The sequence below is a fragment of the Balaenoptera borealis genome (genome assembly GCF_965194805.1).
Source record: "Balaenoptera borealis genome assembly, chromosome: 16".
In the NCBI taxonomy this organism is placed as follows: domain Eukaryota; kingdom Metazoa; phylum Chordata; class Mammalia; order Artiodactyla; family Balaenopteridae; genus Balaenoptera; species Balaenoptera borealis.
This window is the reverse complement of record NC_138872.1, coordinates 12049048-12068383: the sequence shown is the minus strand read 5'-3', so window position 1 is coordinate 12068383 and position 19336 is coordinate 12049048. Positions and strand designations below refer to the sequence as shown.

The following is a 19336-nucleotide window of genomic DNA, read 5'->3' as shown; positions in this document are numbered from 1 at the left end:
CTACTGAAGCCCGCACGCCTAGAGCCCGTGCTCCGCAACAAGAGAAACCACCGCAATGAGAAGCCCGAGCACTGCAACGAAGAGTAGCCCCCGCTCGCCGCAACTAGAGAAAGCCCGCACAGCAACGAAGACCCAACGCAGCCAAAAATAAATAAATAAATTTATTTAAAAAAAAAAACCTATCTTACCTAGCTTTGCAGGCAAATCCTATCAAACTTTTAAAGACTAGATCATTCTAAGGTAGTTAAGTTGTTTGAGAGCAAGGTAAAGAAAGAAAACATTACAATTATTTTTATGAAGCAAGTATTATGTTGATACTGAAGCCTGACAAGAATTGTACAAACAAAGTAACAAACTTTGCTTGTAAGTATCAACACAAAAATTCTAAATAAAATGTTAGTAAACACAACCATAAGCACAATAGAAAGAATAATACATCATGACCAAGTGGGTTTTATTCCAGGAAAGCAAAGCTAATTCAATGTTAGAAAATCTATTAATGTAATTTATGAGGAGAAAGGTCATATGATTCTGTTTAGGGCTAAAAAGACATTTGAGAAAGTCCAACATGCATTCTTGATAAAAATTCATACACATGTATTCAATAAGAATCATGAATACTCAGTATAACAGAAATAGATATTTACCTCTTTAACGTGGTAAAATATATTGTGGAGTACACCATGCTTATTGAAAAATCCCTAGGGGCATTTCCACTAAAGGACGGAGACAAAAGCTTCCAGTTTAACACAGAGCTGGATATTTAAGATAGCACTGGGGGACTTTCCTGGTGGCTCAGTGGTTAAGAATCCACCTGCCAATGCAGGGACACAGGTTCAATCCCTGGTCCAGGAAGATCCCACATGCCACGGAGCAAGTAAGCCTGTGTGCCACAACTGCTGAGCCCACACACCGCAACTACTGAAGCCCACGCGCCTAGAGCCTGTGCTCCGCAACAAAGAGTAGCCCCCGCTCACCACTAGAGACAGCCCGCGCACAGCAATGAATACCCAACACAGCCAAAAATATAAATAAAAATTTTTAAAAAATTTATTAAAAAAAAAGATAGGGTTTGCCTGGTGGCGCAGTGGTTGAGAATCTGCCTGCTAATGCAGGGGACACGGGTTCGAGCCCTGGTCTGGGAAGATCCCACATGCCGCGGAGCTACTAGGCCCGTGAGCCACAATTGCTGAGCCTGTGCGTCTGGAGCCTGTGCTCCGCAACAAGAGAGGCCACGATAGTGAGAGGCCCGCGCACCGCGATGAAGAGTGGCCCCCGCTTGCCGCAGCTAGAGAAAGCCCTCGCACAGAAACGAAGACCCAACACAGCCAAATAAATAAATAAATAAATAAATAATAATTAAAGGTGCTAATAATTAAAAAAAAAAAAAAAAAGATAGTATTGGAAGTACTAGTCAGTACAATTGGATGGCAAAAGGGAAAAAGAGATACAAAAACTGAATAGGTGAAAGTAAAATTGCCAATGTTACACATATGAAGTGATTCTGTGTGTAAGAAACCCAAGATAATTCAGTACGGTAACAAGATACAAATTTAGCATACATAAATCAGTAGCTTTCCTATATTCAAGCAATCATCAGTTGGAAGATATATTGAAAGAAGTTTCCACTTACAATAACAAAATTAAGATTAAATATCTAGTAATAAAATTAAACAAAAGATGTGTAAGACCTACATGAAGAAAACCTGAATTCACTATGGAAGGTTACAAAAAAATACTTGAAGTGAAAAGGTACACGGTGATTTTGTAAAGTTTTTTTTAAATTAATTTATTATTTATTTATTTTAAATGCAGATTCCAGGGCAATCTGAATTTTTAAAAATTAATTAATTAATTAATTTATTTATTTATGGCTGTGTTGGGTCTTCGTTTCTGTGCGAGGGCTTTCTCTAGTTGCGGCAAGCGGGGGCCACTCTTCATCGCGGTGCGCAGGCCTCTCACTATCGCGGCATCTCTTGTTGCAGAGCGCAGGCTCCAGATGCGCAGGCTCAGTAGCTGTGGCTCACGGGCCTAGTTGCTCTGCGGCATGTGGAATCTTCCCAGACCAGGGCTCGAACCCGTGTCCCCTGCATTGGCAGGCAGATTCTCAACCACTGCGCCACCAGGGAAGCCCTATACTGTGATTTTTGGATGGCAAGTTTCATCATGAAAACAATGTCTGTTATTCCTAAACTGATTTATACGTTCCTTGTTACTACAATAAAAGTACCATCAGCCTTTTAACCAGAGAAAATAATTTTAAAATTAATCCTGTGAAAAATTAAACAAGCAAAAATATCCAAGAAATCTCTGGAAGAGAGGGAAACAGCACTATCAGATGTTAAACCATGTCATAAAATCTCAGTAATTCAAACATTGTAGTACTCGGCTATATCAATAGACAGATTGATGAAGAAAACTGAAAGCCCAGACATAGATCCAAATCCATTCAGGAATTCAGGATGTGATAAAGTTAATGGGGCAGGTTGTATTTTCTATAAATATTTGGAAAGGATAGTAACAGATCAGCTCCAGGGACTTGAGAAGCGGGAGTCAGGGGCTTGGAGAGTAGGAGCCAAAAGATGGGGTCTTCGGGGTACCAACTATTTCTCTTCTTAGCGTTAGTTCCCCTTGAGTTTCTGGTTCTCCCTAGAGAGTGTCGGATTCATTGAATTTGGGTCATATGCCCACCCACTGATCTGGATGGACAGTCAAACAAGGTGGTAGTCCCCAAAGGAGGACCAGAAAGTGGGGTGGGAAGGTTAAACATTGGGCAGGGATGGCCATATGCCCATTTTACAGATGAGGAAAGGGAAGCTGAGAGAGGGACAGGGATTGGCAAGGCCACAGAGCCCAGGGACAGTGGATTCTGGGATCCAACCAGAGGCCCCAGCTGCTTTTCTCCTCCTGGGCTCCAGGCTGGCAGGGGAACAAAAGGACACTGTGCTCCTGGCAGGGATGAATGGCTGGCTCCTGGGGACACACCCTGACCCATATGAGGCCTCCGTGGTTCAGGAAACCACCTCAGACTGAGCTGCATTCAGGAGTCGAGGTCTCCTCTTCTGGCTCCTTCTACAGTGAACAGACCCCCCTTCAAATGTGGCCCTGCCCCTCAACTCCAGCCCTAAGGTTTTTAGTAGAAGCCAGGGAAAAAAGCCTATTTTTCCAATATGTAAAGCACTGCATGGACCAAATAAAACATGTCCAGGTTGGAGGCAGCCCAAGGATGGCTAGTTTGTAAGTCCTGGAATGCTCCTTTCTGCACACAAAAATTAAAGCTCTGTTTAAATAGATACTACTAGGGTTGCACTAGGGTTGCAAACTTCCTCACTTTGAATTCGGATATGCAAAGAAAAATCTAGTGCCATGATTAGGAGTGAGGGATATTCTGGAGCCAGAGGACCTGGGTTCAAATTCCAGCTCTGCCACTTACTGCATGGCATCAGGCAAGTCATTTAACCTCTCTGGGCCACAGTTTCCCTTGGGGGGACACACGTAATCAGTGTCTGGCATATAGTAAATACCACAAAAAAACTCTGTTACTGTCCTCGGTCCTCGGTCTGATCTTTTCATGAGCTTCACGTGGTAAAAAATACAAAACCTTAAACCAGGTTAATCATTTAAACTGTTCAGGGAAGACCAGCTTCACTCGGGTGTTGCAGGGACAAGTGTGGCTGTTCAGTTCCCCTGCCTCCTTGCTCCTCTCCAAGATGGCATCTGCCTGTACCTTATCCAAGGAGAAAGGTCAGGTTCGTAAGTGACATTTACTGAGTGTCCCCTCTGCACTAGCAGATACAGATGCCCGAGCTCCGGGAATCCTCATAACCACTCCTGGGCAGGAGGAATTGAGACTCCCTGAACCAGTGTTGGGGAGCTTGCAAGCAATGGAAGCGCATGAGACTCCACGATGTCTGACTCCGAAGCCCGGCTTTTCTCTGCTCCTATCAACTCTGTTCCCATTCCCGGGGATGGGACAAGATTCAGAAGCTTGTATGCTCCAAGTGACCCATATCACTTGATCTCTAAAGGAAAAACTTTCTCTACCTTACCCACAAAGTGTGTCCATTTGTCTACATTTTTCTTTGCAAACGATAGGAACTCAACTCAAATTGGCTTGAGGCAAAAAAAAAAAAAAAAGGTAATTTATTGGCTCAAACAGGGAAAGTCCAGGGTTGGAATCCTGGCTTCAGGGAGTTGTGAGTTGGCGGGGGAGACAGCTTCAGGTAAAGCAGGATCCAGGGACTCCAAGGATGTTAGGATTTGTTTCGCTCCATCTTTCAGTTCTCTTTCCTTTGTGTTGGCTTCACCCATAGACAGCCTGTCCCTGTGTTGTATCACGATGGCGTTTAGCAGCCCTTATATCCTGCCAGCTCAGCAATCCCAGTGGGAGGAGAGTCTCTTTGTCAAGTAGTCTTAGTGAAAGTCTGAGACTGATTCAGGTTGGCCTTATTTAAGTCAGATGCAAATCCCTTTACTAATCCCTGAAGCCGTATGGGATGCTCACATGGGCCAGGCCCGGATCTCCTGCCAACTTCTGGAGGTGGAGCTGGAGACTGGAGTAGTTTCACTACAGTGTGGAGTAATTAACAGCCTCCGTGGACTCAAGTGTGCAACATGAGCTTATTCCACATGTTCCGTCTTTGAGACTTGCTCTGACCGATGGAATGCAGGGAAGCGATGTTGTACCTGTTCCCAGCCTTGGCCTCGAGAGTCCCTGCAGTTTGTACTCTCTCTTGGAACCACCGTGAGTACAAGCCGGACTATGCTGGAGGATGAGAAACCACATGAAAGAGAGTCCAGTCCCCCGCAGAGGCTGTCCTAGAACAGCAGACAGCCAGCTGACCTCCCAAAATGTAAGCATGCCCAGCCAAAGTCAGCAGAGCTGCCTACCCAATCCGAAGCTGACCCCAGATGCATGAGACCAGCTGAGACCCAAACTGCCCTGTGGATCTATTCACTTGTGGGCAACAATAAATACTAATTATTTTAAGACACTGAGTCTTAGGACAACTTATGTACCCAAAACTGACAGATACAGGAGTTGGTCCACCAGAACCATGTGGATTGAGTGGAGGAGGACTGCTTTTTAAAATGAGACATGGGTTCTATTATCAGAAAGGCAGGATGAATCTTGGGGACTCTATTATTTATTGCTCTACAACTATCATCCCCATTTTGCAAGTAAGGAAACTGAAGCTCAGAGAGTCTCCTCAACTGGTAAGTGAGAGAGAGATGAATTTGAGCCTTGGCCTAATCTACCAAGTCTCCCAGAATAAGTACAAACATTAAGTGATGAACCCAGATTCAGTGGAGCATGGACGCAAATGTGACCACGCACCTGAGATGAATCAGTCGCGGCAGTTGAATACTGATTTTAGTTGAGTTTCCTGGCAGCCAAGGTGAAAAAGGAAATGTATTGAGTTGCTTCAGTCTGTTCACCTGATATTTAATGAAGGAGGAAGTGGGGAGGAGAAGGAAAGAAAGAGAAAAAGAGACTATATACAAGGTTGTCTAAAGACAAATGTTTTTCTAGCCTTGACTCCAAGATGGCAGTGAGGGCTCCTTACATAAGGAATCTAACAGAAAAAAAATGGTTCTTAAGGTAGATGCTGCTCATTTTATTCCCCATAAAAGTTAAAGGCAGTCTGTGAACTCACAGGCATTTCTGGGAGGAACTCAGGTAATGAGGTCCTTTCCCTTTCTCTCTTTTTCTTGCTTTCCTCTCTCCTCCCTCCTTTCTTTCTTCCTTCTTTTCTTCCTTTCTCTCTTTCTTTATTTCTAACAACATAGAAGTTTATTTCTGTCTCTAGTGTGACAATTTAGAGATCACTGATCCAGAGCTGGTGAGTTGGCTCAGCCATTCCTCCCATGCCGCTTCAATCTCTGGGTTCCAGGTGGCTGCTTTGGCTCCTGCCTTTAAGCCTGCTTTCCAACAAGAAGAAAATGGGAAAAAGCTAGAGTTTGCTTCTGAGTAATCTTATTTACCTTCTGGCAGGACTGGGACTGACAGAAGCCAAGGGAACAGAGGTCGGGTGCATTTGTAAAGATGAAAATTGAAAGGTTGCCAAGGTTCAAATCCCGCCTTGGCCATTTACTAGCTGTATTAGTTTCCTGTCGCTTGGTGACTTACAACAACAGAAACTCATTCTCTCACAGTTCTGGATACCAGAAGGTCAACATCAGTTTCACGGGGTCAAAACCCCATTGCAAGGAGTTGGCTGGGCAGAGCTCCCTCTGGTGGCTGCTGGCATTCCTTTGCTTGTTGCCACATCACTGCAACCTCTGCCTCTGTCTCCACGTCACCCTCTCCTCTGCATGTTCATCTACTCTTCCTCTGCCTTGCTCTTATAATGACACACGTAGTGGCACTTACAGCCCTCCTGGATAATCCAGAATAATCTCCTCATCTCAAAATCCTTAATTTAATCACAAATGCAAAGACTTTACCACAACATTCACAGGTTCCAGGGATTATGACCTGATATCTTGGAGGCCCACCGTTTAGCCCACTGCACCAGCTGTGTGAGCTCGGGCAAGTGTCTTCACCTTCCTGTGCTTCAGCTTCCTTACTGTAAAATGACAGTAGCCACCTCTGTAGGTTATTATGAGGATTAAATAAATTAATCACATAAAGCACTTCAAAGGGTGACCAGCACATGACAAGAGCTTTGTGTCAGCTTTTAATATGATCAACACGCTTCCGCCATGACTAAAATCCCCGTAAGGACATTTCCCATCTTTGTCCTGTTCACCACTGTCTTCGCAGCACCTGTCACAGGGACTTACACACTGTAGGCGCTCAGTAAATATTTAATGCACACGTGCAACTGGCTGGCTGTGTGGCTTTAAGGAAGTTGTTTTTCCTCTCTGGGCCTTGGTTTCCTCATGCCTCCATGAGCGCTGCTGTTGGGGAAAGTACATTTCTCTGTTTGGAAGGGTGTGTCCCTGTTGGGGGTAGAGGGTTTGGGGGTCAGGGGATGGCTGCAGCTGCTTTCTCTCTGAGTCACCAGATTTCTCAACTTGAAGCTGACTGTCTAAATATTATGAGCAAGCCGGTTGGAGATAAGGTGGGGAAACACTGATTTGGCCAAAGCTGTAGCCAAGGCGCTTGGTCTGGACTTCCCTGAAACTTTTCAGCAGCATGACTTGGAGCTTAGCACCTGCCAGGAAAACAGGCCGCTGACGCACAACCAAGAGGGACGTCCCAGATGCCTGGCTTTAGAATCTGCTCTGGCCGTCTCTGTTCACAGAGCCAGCATCTACTCAAATCCTGGTGGCTCAAGTGGAGAAACTGAGACCAAAAAGAGTGAAGACCTTGTCCGAAGTTATGCTGCCCAATGAGGCTAAGATGCAGGATCCAGCCAGCACCTGCAGGAACCAACCAGGCAAAGGGAGAGGGAAAGCTGCAGGTATGTGCAAATGACCAGGGGTGAGAGACGGGACTTAGAGTCAGAAACTAGGGTAGAGGAGAGAGAGGGGGCTACATTACATGCCCAGGACTTTGGACTCAATTCTGAGGAGAAAGGGGAACCATTGATGGTTTTAGGAGGAGGAGCAACTAGATCTGAGAGTCTTTTTTTTTTTTTTTAATAAATTTATTTATTTAATTTATTTATTTATTTTTGGCTGCACTGGGTCTTCGTTGCTGCACGCGGGCTTTCTCTAGTTGCGGTGAGCGGGGGCTACTCTTCGTTGCAGTGAGCAGGCTTCTCACTGCGGTGGCTTCTCTTTTTGCGGAGCACGGACTCTAGGCATGCGGGCTTCAGTAGTTGCGGCACATGGACTCAGTAGTTGTGGCTCGTGGGCTCTAGAGCGCAGGCTCAGTAGTTGTGGCACACGGCCTTAGTTGCTCCGCGGCATGTGGGATCTTCCCGGCCCAGGGATCGAACCCGTGTCCCCTGAACTGGCAGGAGGATTCTTAACCACTGTGCCACTAGGGAAGCCCTGAGAGTCTTTTTCCAAGTGTGATCCACAGACCATCAGCATCAGAATCACCTCCAGTGGGGACGAGGAGGAGGCTGTCAAAACACAGACTTCTGGGGTCCCCCATAACAGGCTCTTCATTTTAACAGACCCTTCTCCGAGGTGATTCTGAAGCACACCCACTGTTCCAGTGAGTCCAAAAATGCTGGGTAACATTCCAGTTTAAAGATCTGGACTCTGTCAGACCTGGTTTCAAATCCCAGCTCTGCCACTCACTTGCTGTGTGACTTTAGGCCAGTTACTGCACCTCTCTGAGCCTGTTTCCCCTTCTCTGAAATGGAGACAATCTTAGTCTTTGCCTCTCAGGGTTCTTCTAAGGACCAAGTAAGATAATGTACAAAAAGTGCTCAACACAGGTCTAGAACCTTCTTAGTGCTCAAAAAACACTAAGTGATGTGGTGATTAGGGATTCACCGTGGTGGCCATGTAGAGGAGGGGACGGAAGGGAGCAAGCGTGGAGGCAGGGAGACCAGTGAGGGTGGCTGCAGGATGTGCCTGTGGTTGGGATGTGGAAACAGCTTGGACGAGGTCCTCTTTGCATAGCACCAGGTGGTGCCTTCAGCTACGCTGCACTGTGAACAGCGCCGCCCGGCATCCTGCTAGGAGATAGTCTGGGGCTGGAGAGAAGAGGGGGGAGTAAACAGAGGAGAGTAATAATAACTACATTCGAAGCCACAGACTCGGTGCTTAGCATGTGCCAGACCCTGTGTGAGCTGCTTCGGGTACGTCATCTTCACAACAGCCCTATGATGTGAGGATCACTTTATCCAGGGGTTTCTCAACCTCCACACTACTGACATTTGTACTGGGTAACTCTGTTGTGTGGTGCCAGGTTTGCACTGTGGGATGTTCTAGCAACATCCCTGGCTTCTACCCACTAGATGCCCATAGCACCCTTTGCCAGTGGTGATGACCAAAAATGTCTCCAGACTTTGCCAAATGTTTCCCAGGCGACAGAATCATCCCCAGTTAAGTCCCAGTGTGTTATCCTCGTTGTACAAGGAGGAGAAAAAGGCTCAGAGCCAAAGCATCTTGCCCACAGTCACTCAGCTAAGAAGCAGCAGGATTCGAATTCTGGCTCAGAGCCCTGGATGTTGACCTCTGCTGTGAAGGAGGTCAACTCTTTGCAGTGGCAGACCCAGGTTGTATATATGGGAGGGGCTGGGGGGTGGCGGTCTGGTCCAAAGGGGCAGCCTGCTAGGTATGTGAGTTGCATTAACTTAGATCATATGTTTATTGGGGGTGGCTTTGGGAGGGGTGACGGAGATGATGGGGGAGCCAGATTCACCCATCACCACCGAGCATCCTCTAGGTGCCACCACTGACTGCCCTGGACGGTGGGGCTGAGCGAGATGGGCGTTGAAGGGGCAGAAAGGACCCAGATGATGCCGTTGGGAGAAGCTGTGAGGTCATTGGGGCCTGGAACCTTGCTGCCAGGAGCCTCCCAAAACTCTGTCTGAGACCTTCAGGCTAAATATTTATACTGTGAGCTCTCTTTTCCTTCCTGCATGGGCAGATGGACGCTTAGAGATGGGTCCAGGAGATATGGGGAGACAGAATCCAGGGAAAGGGAAAGAGTTGAGGCTACAGGCCAGGAGATTGGAGACCAGAAATAAATGTCCGTTCCTCAGCTTGACATCCAAAGCCTTCCAGAGCGGGACCCGGTGCCAACAGTCTTCTCCCTCAGGGAGGCATGGAATTCAAATGTGTTTTTGTTTTCTTAAGAGATGTGGAAGAAAATGATATGTTTCTTCTGCCCAGTCTTGATCTTTTTAAGCATGGGAGTTGGAGATGAGGGGACAATTAAGTCAAAAAAGTACGCCCAGAGAAGAACCACTTTTCTAGACCCCAAAATACTTTGTTTATACAGATGGTTGCTGTCAAAGGCCTGACTCTGAGCACTTGAAGAAGGTGTTATTTGTGTTGGAGGGGCCTCTGGGTGAGCTGAGTAATCATAGTCAAGGTCCTGACAGTTTAAGCCACAGTGGGCTCTGCTCTCCATCGGAGATGACAGGCCCCTCCGATGGGTTCTTCCTCCAGGCGGTGGAGACCGATAAGGGCCCTCATGCTGTCAGTTTAAATAAATCAGAAAGAGAAAAACAAATACCATATGCTAACGCACATGTATGGAATCTTAAAAAACGGTACTGATGAACCTAGTGGCAGGGCAGGCGTAAAGACACAGACGTAGAGAACGGACTTGAGGACACAGTGGGGGAAGGGGAAGGTGGGATGAAGTGAGAGAGTAGCACTGACATGTATACACCACCAAGTGTAAAATAGACGGCTAGTGGGAAGCTGCTGCATAGCACAGAGAGATCAGCTCGGTGCTTTGTGATGACCTGGGGGGTGGCATGGGGAGGGTGGGAGGGAGGCTCAAGAGGGAGAGCATATGGGGATATACGTATACGTACAGCTGATTCACTTTGTTGTACAGCAGAAACTAACACAACATTGTAAAGCAATTATACTCCAATGAAAACATTAAAAAACAACAAAAAAAGCGGATCTGACTCGGTAGGTCTGGGGCGGGGCGTGAGATTCTGCTTTTCTAATAGGCTCCCCAGCAATGTTGATGCTACATTTAGAGAGGCGGGTCCTTAGCACATGGCTTGACGCTTGAGGTCATTGCCAGGGGCAAGCTTTATCATTGTTTACCAAGTGTGCTGTGCGTGCCCCTGCCGCTAGACCTTTGCTCCCACTGTCCCTGCCACCTGGCACGCCCTCCCTCCCTCTGCTAAGCCTCTCCGTGAGCTCCCTGCCAGACAGAGCACTTCCTCCAGCTGCTACGTGCTCCGCTTAAGGATTCAGGAAATATCTAAGCTCGAAGGATCTTTGAAATAATCTCCTTCAATTGTCTTCAGAGTTCCAGGTGCTTTTGTGGTAAGAGCTAAAATCCCAGCTCAACCCGGCCAAAGCAGAAAAAAAAATTTTAAATAATGACTTCTTGGCTCATGTAAATGAGAAACCAAAAATATTTCTTGAAGCAATGTTTGTCATAATCCAAAACTGGAAGCAGTCTACATGTGTCCTGCTGTTTAAAAGGTTGGGGAGGTTTGCGTATGCCGACCTGAAAAATCTCCAAGATGTATTATTAAGAGAGAAAAGCAAGCACAGAATGATATATACAATAGTATATCACTTATTTAAAATAGCATCATCACTTATATGATATATACAATAGTATATCACTTATTTTAATAGTATATCACACACACAAAAATCTTGGTGTCTTCTACAAATCTGTATAAATTCGTGTGGCTGCATAGAATAAGAATTAGACAAGGTTTCTCAACCTGGGCACCACTTGGGGCAGGATAATTCTCTGCTGTTGGAGGCCGTCCTGTGCTTTCAGAACGTTTAGCAGCATCCCTGGTCTCCACCCACTAGATGCTGACAGCACCACTCCCCCAGGTGTGACACCAAAATGTCACCAGGCATTGCCAAATGTGCCCTGGGGGGCAAAAGCACCCCTGGTTTAGAACCACTGGAATAAGATCTGGAAGAGCCCATTTCAAAGAAATAAGATCAGTTACCTCTGGGGGGTGTGGGAAGGACTGGGATGGAGATGGAGGTTTTTCATTCATCACTGATTCATTCATTCATCTATTTCATACATTCTGTTTCTTTGGTGGAACCTGACTGATTCAGGAAGGATAAATCAAATAATACTTAGAAAGTCTGGCACATAGTAAATGCTCAAGAAATACCAGCACCATTGTGGTGGCTTCTGTCACTCCTCTTCCCTCACCTAAAAGGGCAGATCTCATCTTGAGGTCATTCTGAGACCAGCAGACATGGCTGAAAAAGCACTGACCTGGGAGCCAGAGGACATCAGCTCAGGCTCACGCCCGCCCCCTTCCTAGCGAGATCTCCTCTGAGCCTCAACAGCCTCCATCTGTAGAATGTCAGTAATCTTACCCCTCGCAGGCTTGCTGTGATTGGATGCCACCCTGATGGTATAACACCTGGGACACCAGAGATGGCTGATTAAGCTTCGTGGTCTCCAGGTGTGTTTATTTACTCGGCATGTCACAGGCACGAATGCATTGTACTAGGTACTGTGGGGGATTATAACCCACACAGAAGCCGGGGCGTCACATGGCTCAGTCTCTGAAGGAAGACACATCTTCCTTCCTTCCATCTCCAGACACCCCGGAGATGCTTGGACTTGAGGGAGCCAGGAGGGAGGGGAGCTGCAATGGGCCTGGATGAGTCTGTGGTGGGGATCACGATGACCCAGTAACTTTCCTCCAAGATCAGTGTTCTTAGGATTAAGTCCTAACCATCCATCCACCCACCCACCCACTCTCCTTCCCTCCTTCTCATCCATCCATGCATTGAACATTTATTGAAGACCTACTGTGTGTCTACACTGTGAATGAGGGACAAAGTGGGGACCAGACAGGACTTTCTCAGCCCCATCCTCCCTCATTCCTGCTTCTTTCCTCTCCTTCTCCGGAAAATCCCTGTCCTGGGAGATCCAGGGACTAGGAGGAGCTGAGGGGGTGCTGGATCAGGGCTCATGGTGTCTCTCTCAGAAGTCCTGGCCCCTCTCACCACGTGGAAAAAGTGAAAACCTGTGGTTTTCCTCCCAGGACTGAGGCCAGTAGGGCTGGGCTCCTGGAGCATTGAAAGTGAAAACGTGGGTGGAGGGACGTCCCTGGAGGTCCAGTGGTTAAGGCTCCACGCTTGCACTGCAGGGGGATGCAGGTTGGATCCCTGGTCAGGGAACTAAATCCCGAATGCTGCGTGGAGCGGCCAAAAAACCCCCGAAAACAAACAAACAACCAAAAAAAAACATGGGTGGTGAAAACATTTCCTCCGGGAGCTTCCGGGTGGGAGTGTGGGGGAGAGATAGCAGAGAGCCTCACACTGACCCCAGCCCCCTGTCTGCCCAAGGGGCTGCCTGGGCCCACCTGCTGTGTTGGAAAATTCCTGCAGGTACAGTCAATGATGGGTTCCAATCCCGCCATTGTGCATGGGGTCCCCCAGTGATGTGTCCCACATCCCCCCTTCCTCCTGCTACCCCATCCTCCAGGGAATGGATACTCTGTAGTCTATTTAGCCTCTGGCCTCTCCCCAGTGGAAGGACATTCTGGTCACACATCCCCGTGACTGAGCCCCAGCTATGCCCCAGGCGACTATAATTCATCATTCATTTCATGTCACCACCAACGCCCTTGGGTGGTAGACACCCATGTTGTCTCCATTTTACAGACTTGGAAACTGAGGCACAGAGAGGCTAAGTCCCTTGTCCAAGGTCACACAGCAGGTAAGCAGCAGTGCTGGGACTCCAGAGCCACATGTCACCATCATCTTAGTGGAAGTAAGCTCATAGAGTAGGACGGGTCTCAGCAAGGTGTCCACGATGGACACGAGAGGAGGAAGGGGGACTTTGGGGCTCTGGCTTCAAACCCTCGCTCCGTGGGAAACAGCTACAACTTCACCTCCTCCCTCCCACGTCCCCGGCCTGTCACCACCCTGTTCATCTACGTCTCTCCCGAAAGCCCAGGTTTTCCTTGTTGCTCACTGTGGCTCCAGGAATTACATCAGCCCATGAAGGCAGGACCTGGTCTGTCCAGTTCAGGGCCATGCATGGCCCAGGCCCATGTCAGGATTCAATACATTTTGGGCAAAGACCTTTGGGATCAGTTGTCAGTTAATCAGTCAGTTGCGGCTCAGAGGCAGCCCCAGTGCTGACTCTGTGAGCCTAGTAAACTACATTCCCCCATCACCCCCCACGAGCCTCCCTTCCCTCATCTGTAAAATGGGCAGTGTAAAGCTTACCTCTTAGGTCCTACAAATACTAAATGCTCAAGCAATGAGCTGGAAGGGCCATAGGGTCCAGGGTTGTGAACTCAGACATCCCAGCACCCCAAGACACAAGTGAGAAATGATGGAGTGGGCTGGCCGCAGACTATGATAGCCCCTAGTCAGCTCCAGTCACCAGCTGCCAGATCTTCTCATTTCTCAAGAGAAGCCAGAAATCTAGAGTTTACGAGAAGTTTCCCAACTCTTAAGTGCTGGCAGCTAATCTAAAACATTTAAACGCTTCTGCGGGAAGGATGTGACTGCAGGCTGTCAATTTGAGACCCCTGATTAATCCAACCTCTTGTGCCTCAGATGTGGAGATTGAGGCCCAGAGAGGGTGAGCCACCAACCCCAAGTCACAGAGCACAGGAAGTAGAGGGGAAATGGCGACCTTTATCCCCCAGCTGCAGCCCAGCTCCCCAAGCCTAGGGTGTAGGCGGGCCTGCTCGCCACGATCCCAAGGGAGGCAATGCAACCTTCACCTCCCAGGCCTGGCAGTTCTGGGGTGAGACAGAGAGGTCACGGTATCTCTGCCCAACCTGCCTAGACCAGGCTGTATCAGGCTATGAGATCCAGAGAATAATTCCAAGCAACAGGCTGGCCCAGGAAGCAAGACCCGGGGTGGGATGGGAGTGGAAGGGAGTATGTTCCTTCCTCACTTCAGTGACTTGGAAACCATTTCAGCCTGGGCAGAGCCAGGCAAGGGGCAGGTCTCGGTTCAGCTCCTGTCTGGAGAAGTATGTTCCGCTGCTGAGGCTGGGACCTTCAGCCTAGCACTGCCCTTAGAGGTCTTGCTGAGAGGACAACAAGATGTGCCAGGCCCATCTCACCAGAACTCACCTGACACCCCACGATCTCCCTGAGCCCCCCTCCCTCCATCCTCCCATCACAATGGCTGCCCTACTGTGCCTGCAACATACCAGGCATGCTCTCAGCTCAGGGCCTTGGCACTTGTGGGTCCCCCCACCTGGTACACTTTCCCCCATTATCCATATGGTTCACGTCCTCACCTCTTTCAGGCCACTGTTAAATGTGACCTTCTCAGGGAAGGTCACATTTTAAGCAGGTTGAACCTGCCTGTTCACCATGCTTAAAATTGCAAACCATCCCTATATTCCTTAACCTCCATCTGGCTTTATTTTTCCCCACAGCACTTATCACCACCTAACATATTATATGTTTCATTTCTTTATCATGTATTAGTTTCCTGTTGCAGCTGTAACAAATCACAATTTGGTTGCTTAAAACAATACAAATTTATTATCTTACTGTGCCAGAGGTCAGAAGTTCAAACTGGATCTCCTTAGGCCAAAATCAAGGGGCAGGGTTGACTTCCTTGGGGAGATTCAGAGAGAGAATCTGCTCCCTTGCCTTTTCCAGCTTCTACAGGCTGCCTGCATCCCTTGGCTCGTGGCCCTACCCTCCAGCTTCAAAGCCAGCAGAGGCAGGTCTGGTCTGTCTGGTGCCGGCATCCCTCTGGCTCTGACTCTCCTGCTTCCCTCTGGTACTTACAAGGATGCTTGCAATTAAATTGGGCCCACTGGATAATCCAGGACCATCTCCCAGCTCAAGGTCAGCTGCTCAGCAACCTTAATTCCAGTGCCACCTTAACTCCCTATGTAACTAGCATATTCACTGGTTCCAGGGGTTCAGTGGACGTGGATGGGTGTGGGGGGGCATTATTCTACCTACCACACACACACACAGACACACACACATGCCAACAGAGCTCCAGGAGGGCACAGATTGTTGTCCGTCTGGTTTACTACTTTACGCCTAGTGCCTGGTGCTTAATCAGTGCTCAATAACATTTGGTGACTGGATGGGTGGATAGAGCAGAATGTGGTGACTGACGGAAAGGGAGGCCTGAGAGGTGACTCAGACACCCCAGGGGTACTCCCCATCTTACTCATGGGACCTTGGCTCAGAGGAACCCAACATGCCTAGGGCTGGGGCGCTGTGACTTAGCCCCTGGCCTCGCTGTACCCGCCAGAGCACTTCCCACTCTGTCATCCTGAGCCCACAGAAAGAGGACGGATGTGGGTGGTCTCACTCCCTCACCACTTAGCTCATCCCCTTCCTGGACTGAGCTTTCATTTCTCTGACAGGCCCTGGGCTGCATGTGGGAGGCCCAGAGAAAAGGCCCGAGATCTGGGCGGCTCCAAGAGGGGATAGTCCCAGCCCTGACCCCCTCTCTGCCGGCGCCCCCCACCCTCAAGAGCTCTCCTCCCAAGGCCGTGCCAGGCGGCGTGTGCAGACAGCTGCCCAGCCCCAGCCTGTCCATCTGGGGCGGGGGGTGGGGGGAGCCAGCAGGACCCAATTAGTCACGTAGCAGCTAGAGCTCTCTCCTCCTTCCAGCGGTGCAGGCCCTCCTGCCTTCAAAGGAGACAGGCTCAGGGCCCAGGTTTTCTCATGGCAAAAAAATGTTCCGCCCCAAAGGACATGAGCAAAAGGCCTGCTAGGAAGGCAGTGGAGATAACGGTGTTTCAGCGTAGCAGGAGACACTCATCCCCAGCAACACGCAGAGACCTTGGAAACAGAATGTTGAGTGAAAGAAGTGAGAAACAGAAGAAGAACTTGTCTGTAAATTAAAAACACCCACGTGTAAAATAATATTACTTGTTTTACAAAGACACATACATACCCAGAGACAGATGTCACAGGCTTGGGCATTAAGGATGAAGGGAAAAAATACAACAAAATATAACAAAGTAAAACCATGGAGTTCCCTGACACAAACCAACTGATAGCATGCTTAACTCAACAGATAAAAGGTGTCTGCTTCACTCTCAATTTAAGAAGAGAGGTTTAAACTATACAAGATATCTGCTTTCATCTATTAGAGTGACCAAAAAATCCAAAAGTTCATAATACACGGTATTGGCAAGTTTGTGGGGAAAGAGGCAGCCTCACATACCATTGGTGGGAGAATAAATTGGTACAATCTCTGCAAAGTGCAATTTGATCATACAGATCAAAATGTAAAATGCACAAATGTGTCAGAAAATCTCACACACAAAGAAAGATATTAAGGAGAAAGACACTTACTACAGTATTATCTGGTAAGAGCAAAAAGCTAGAAATAACCTAAGGGCCCAGCAATAAGTGAATGATTAAGTAAAATACGGACCAGCCACATAATGGAATACCACACAGCTGTGGAAAAGGATGATACAAGACATCATCATCCTATCTGATGAATTAGGAAGATCAATAAGATATGTCAAGAGGAAAAAGCAAGATGCAAGACATGGGTTGTATTATGCTTCTATTGGTGTAAATAAAGAGTGTCTGTGGTCGTGTCATGGTCAGACTTTCTCTGGAGGAGCCCACGTGAGACTGGAAACAGGGTTGCCTTGGGAAAGACAACTGGGAGAGCTGGGAATCAGGGTGGGGAAAAGACAATTTTCACTGTTTACCTTTATGCGCCATTTGAATTTTTATCATTTACGTGTCTTGCCTATGTTTTGAATGTAATTTTTTTACATGAAAAAGCAACACTCAATTGATCACAAAATTTAAACACTGAAATACAAACAGTATGAACCAATTGTCCCTAACCCTCCCCCTGAAACCACTACTATTAACCACTTTCCAGATTTAATATAAGATCTTAAATTTTGACATGCTTCTGTATTGTTTGAATTTGTACGACAGGCTGCATGACTTGAAATTAAACAAGAAACTGCTTTCTTTTTAACTCAAGAGACCAGCAAGGAAGCAGTTGTAGTTGTAAAGGTGAGAAGAGATGGTGACCTGGACAGGCTGTGGAACAGTGAAGTGGCCGGTTTCCGGAGACGAGTATAAGAGTCAGACGAGAGGGCAGGTAGGGACAGGAGGGAGGATGTGCCATGATCTCATGTCCAAGTGGACACCAGTGTGTCGGTCCCAGACAGGACTGGGGAGACTGGAGTCAGAGTCAGAAACTCAGTGATGGGGGTCACGGAGTACCAGGAGTGGGTACAAGGGTCCCGGATTTTAGGGGCTGGGACTCTTGAGGTCAGAGCAAGAAGCATGGATAATGGACTCAGTTTCAAGAGTTAAACTCCATATTTACTTGGAGTTCTTGGGACTTCCCTGGCGGTCCAGTGGTTAGGACTCTGTGCTTCCACTGCAAGGGGCACAGGTTCAATCCCTGGTTGGGGACCTAAGATCCCACATGCCTCGTGGCCAAAAAACAAAAAAACAGATTTACATGGAGTTGTGGAGTCTGGATTCACTGCTGGGAAGTTTGGAGTGAAGTGATGATTATGATGATCCCAACAATAAGAGCCACAGAGGCCAACACTTTGTAGCACTTACTAGAAGCCACGTGCTTTACACATGTTAACTCCTTTAATCCCACAGCCACCCTCTAGAGAGGTGCTGTCATCCCCATTTCACAGATGAGAAGACTAAGACACATAGAGGTGAAGTGACTTGCCCAAGTCACACAGCTTATGGGCAATGGAGAAGGGCAAGGTGCACCACTGAGCAAAAAGGAGGTCCCTTCCCCCCAGAGTCCCAAATTCAACCTTCCTCAGTCCCTCCATCTCTCCTGCCACCACTGCATGGACAACTGCCACAAGCCCCTCCTCAGCCTCCCTGCTTCTGCCCTCACCCCCCCAGCCCCTTTTCCACCAACTGATCGAAGTTAACATAACCGATAAATGATAATGACTTTCAATAACTGGCCTGTACTCCTCAAAAATTATAAAGATTAAGGACAGAATCTGTCAGATTAAAAGAGACTAAAGAAACAACAAAGTCCTATTGTATAGCACAGGGAACTATAATCAATATCCTTTGATAAACCATAATGAAAAAGTATATGAAAAAGAATGTATATATGTGTATAACCGAATCACTTTGCTGTACAGCAGAAATTAACACAACATTGTAAATCAACTATATGTCAATAAAATAAATTTTAAAAAAAGAGAGAGAGACAGAAGAGACATGACGGCTAAGTATGACGCACAATCCAAATTAGACTCTGGATGGAGGGGGGCGAGGAATTGCTATGAAGGACACCACTGGGACAGTTGGCAAAATGTTTATGGGCTTTGGGTAGCATCTCTAGTAAAGCTGCTGAATTTGATGGCTACAGGGTTGGATAAGGGAATGCCATTGTTCGTAGGAAATACACACTAAAATATTTAGGGGTAAAGGACCATCATGTCTGCAATGTATTCTCAAATGATTCAGGGGAAAAAAAAAAAGATTTCTCCAGAAGAGAGAGAGAAAGAGTGAATGATAAAACAAATGTAGCAAAATGTGGTTAACAATTGGTAAATCTGGGTAAAGGGGTTTTTAGAGTTCATTATACCATTCTTGCAACTTTCATTTCTTTCCAAATTAAAAATCTTTTCCAAAGTCCCTAGCATCCCCCTGTGGGGGGTAAACCCTCCGTGTCATGAGCCCAGCCTACACTGTTCAATTCCTCTCTGCTTGTAGCCCCTGAAGGTTTATTTCCCTTCAATTCTGCGAGCCCAGCCGTCCCTTTAAAAGGCTTCTTGCCATGTTTTATCCAGAACCCCTAGGTGTCCTGGCGGAAGGG

General features: G+C 47.4%; 1 protein-coding gene across 1 annotated transcript in view; it reads right to left on the bottom strand.

Annotated features, from left to right (window-relative positions):
* Positions 1–1387: 1387 nt before the first annotated feature.
* Positions 1388–19336, bottom strand: part of B4GALT5 (beta-1,4-galactosyltransferase 5) — a 118800-nt gene continuing 100851 nt past the window's right edge. Inside the window, exon 10 of the mRNA XM_082362760.1 lies at positions 1388–16326. The gene's annotated coding sequence lies outside the window, so the exon portion shown is untranslated. The remainder of the gene's footprint in view (positions 16327–19336) is intronic.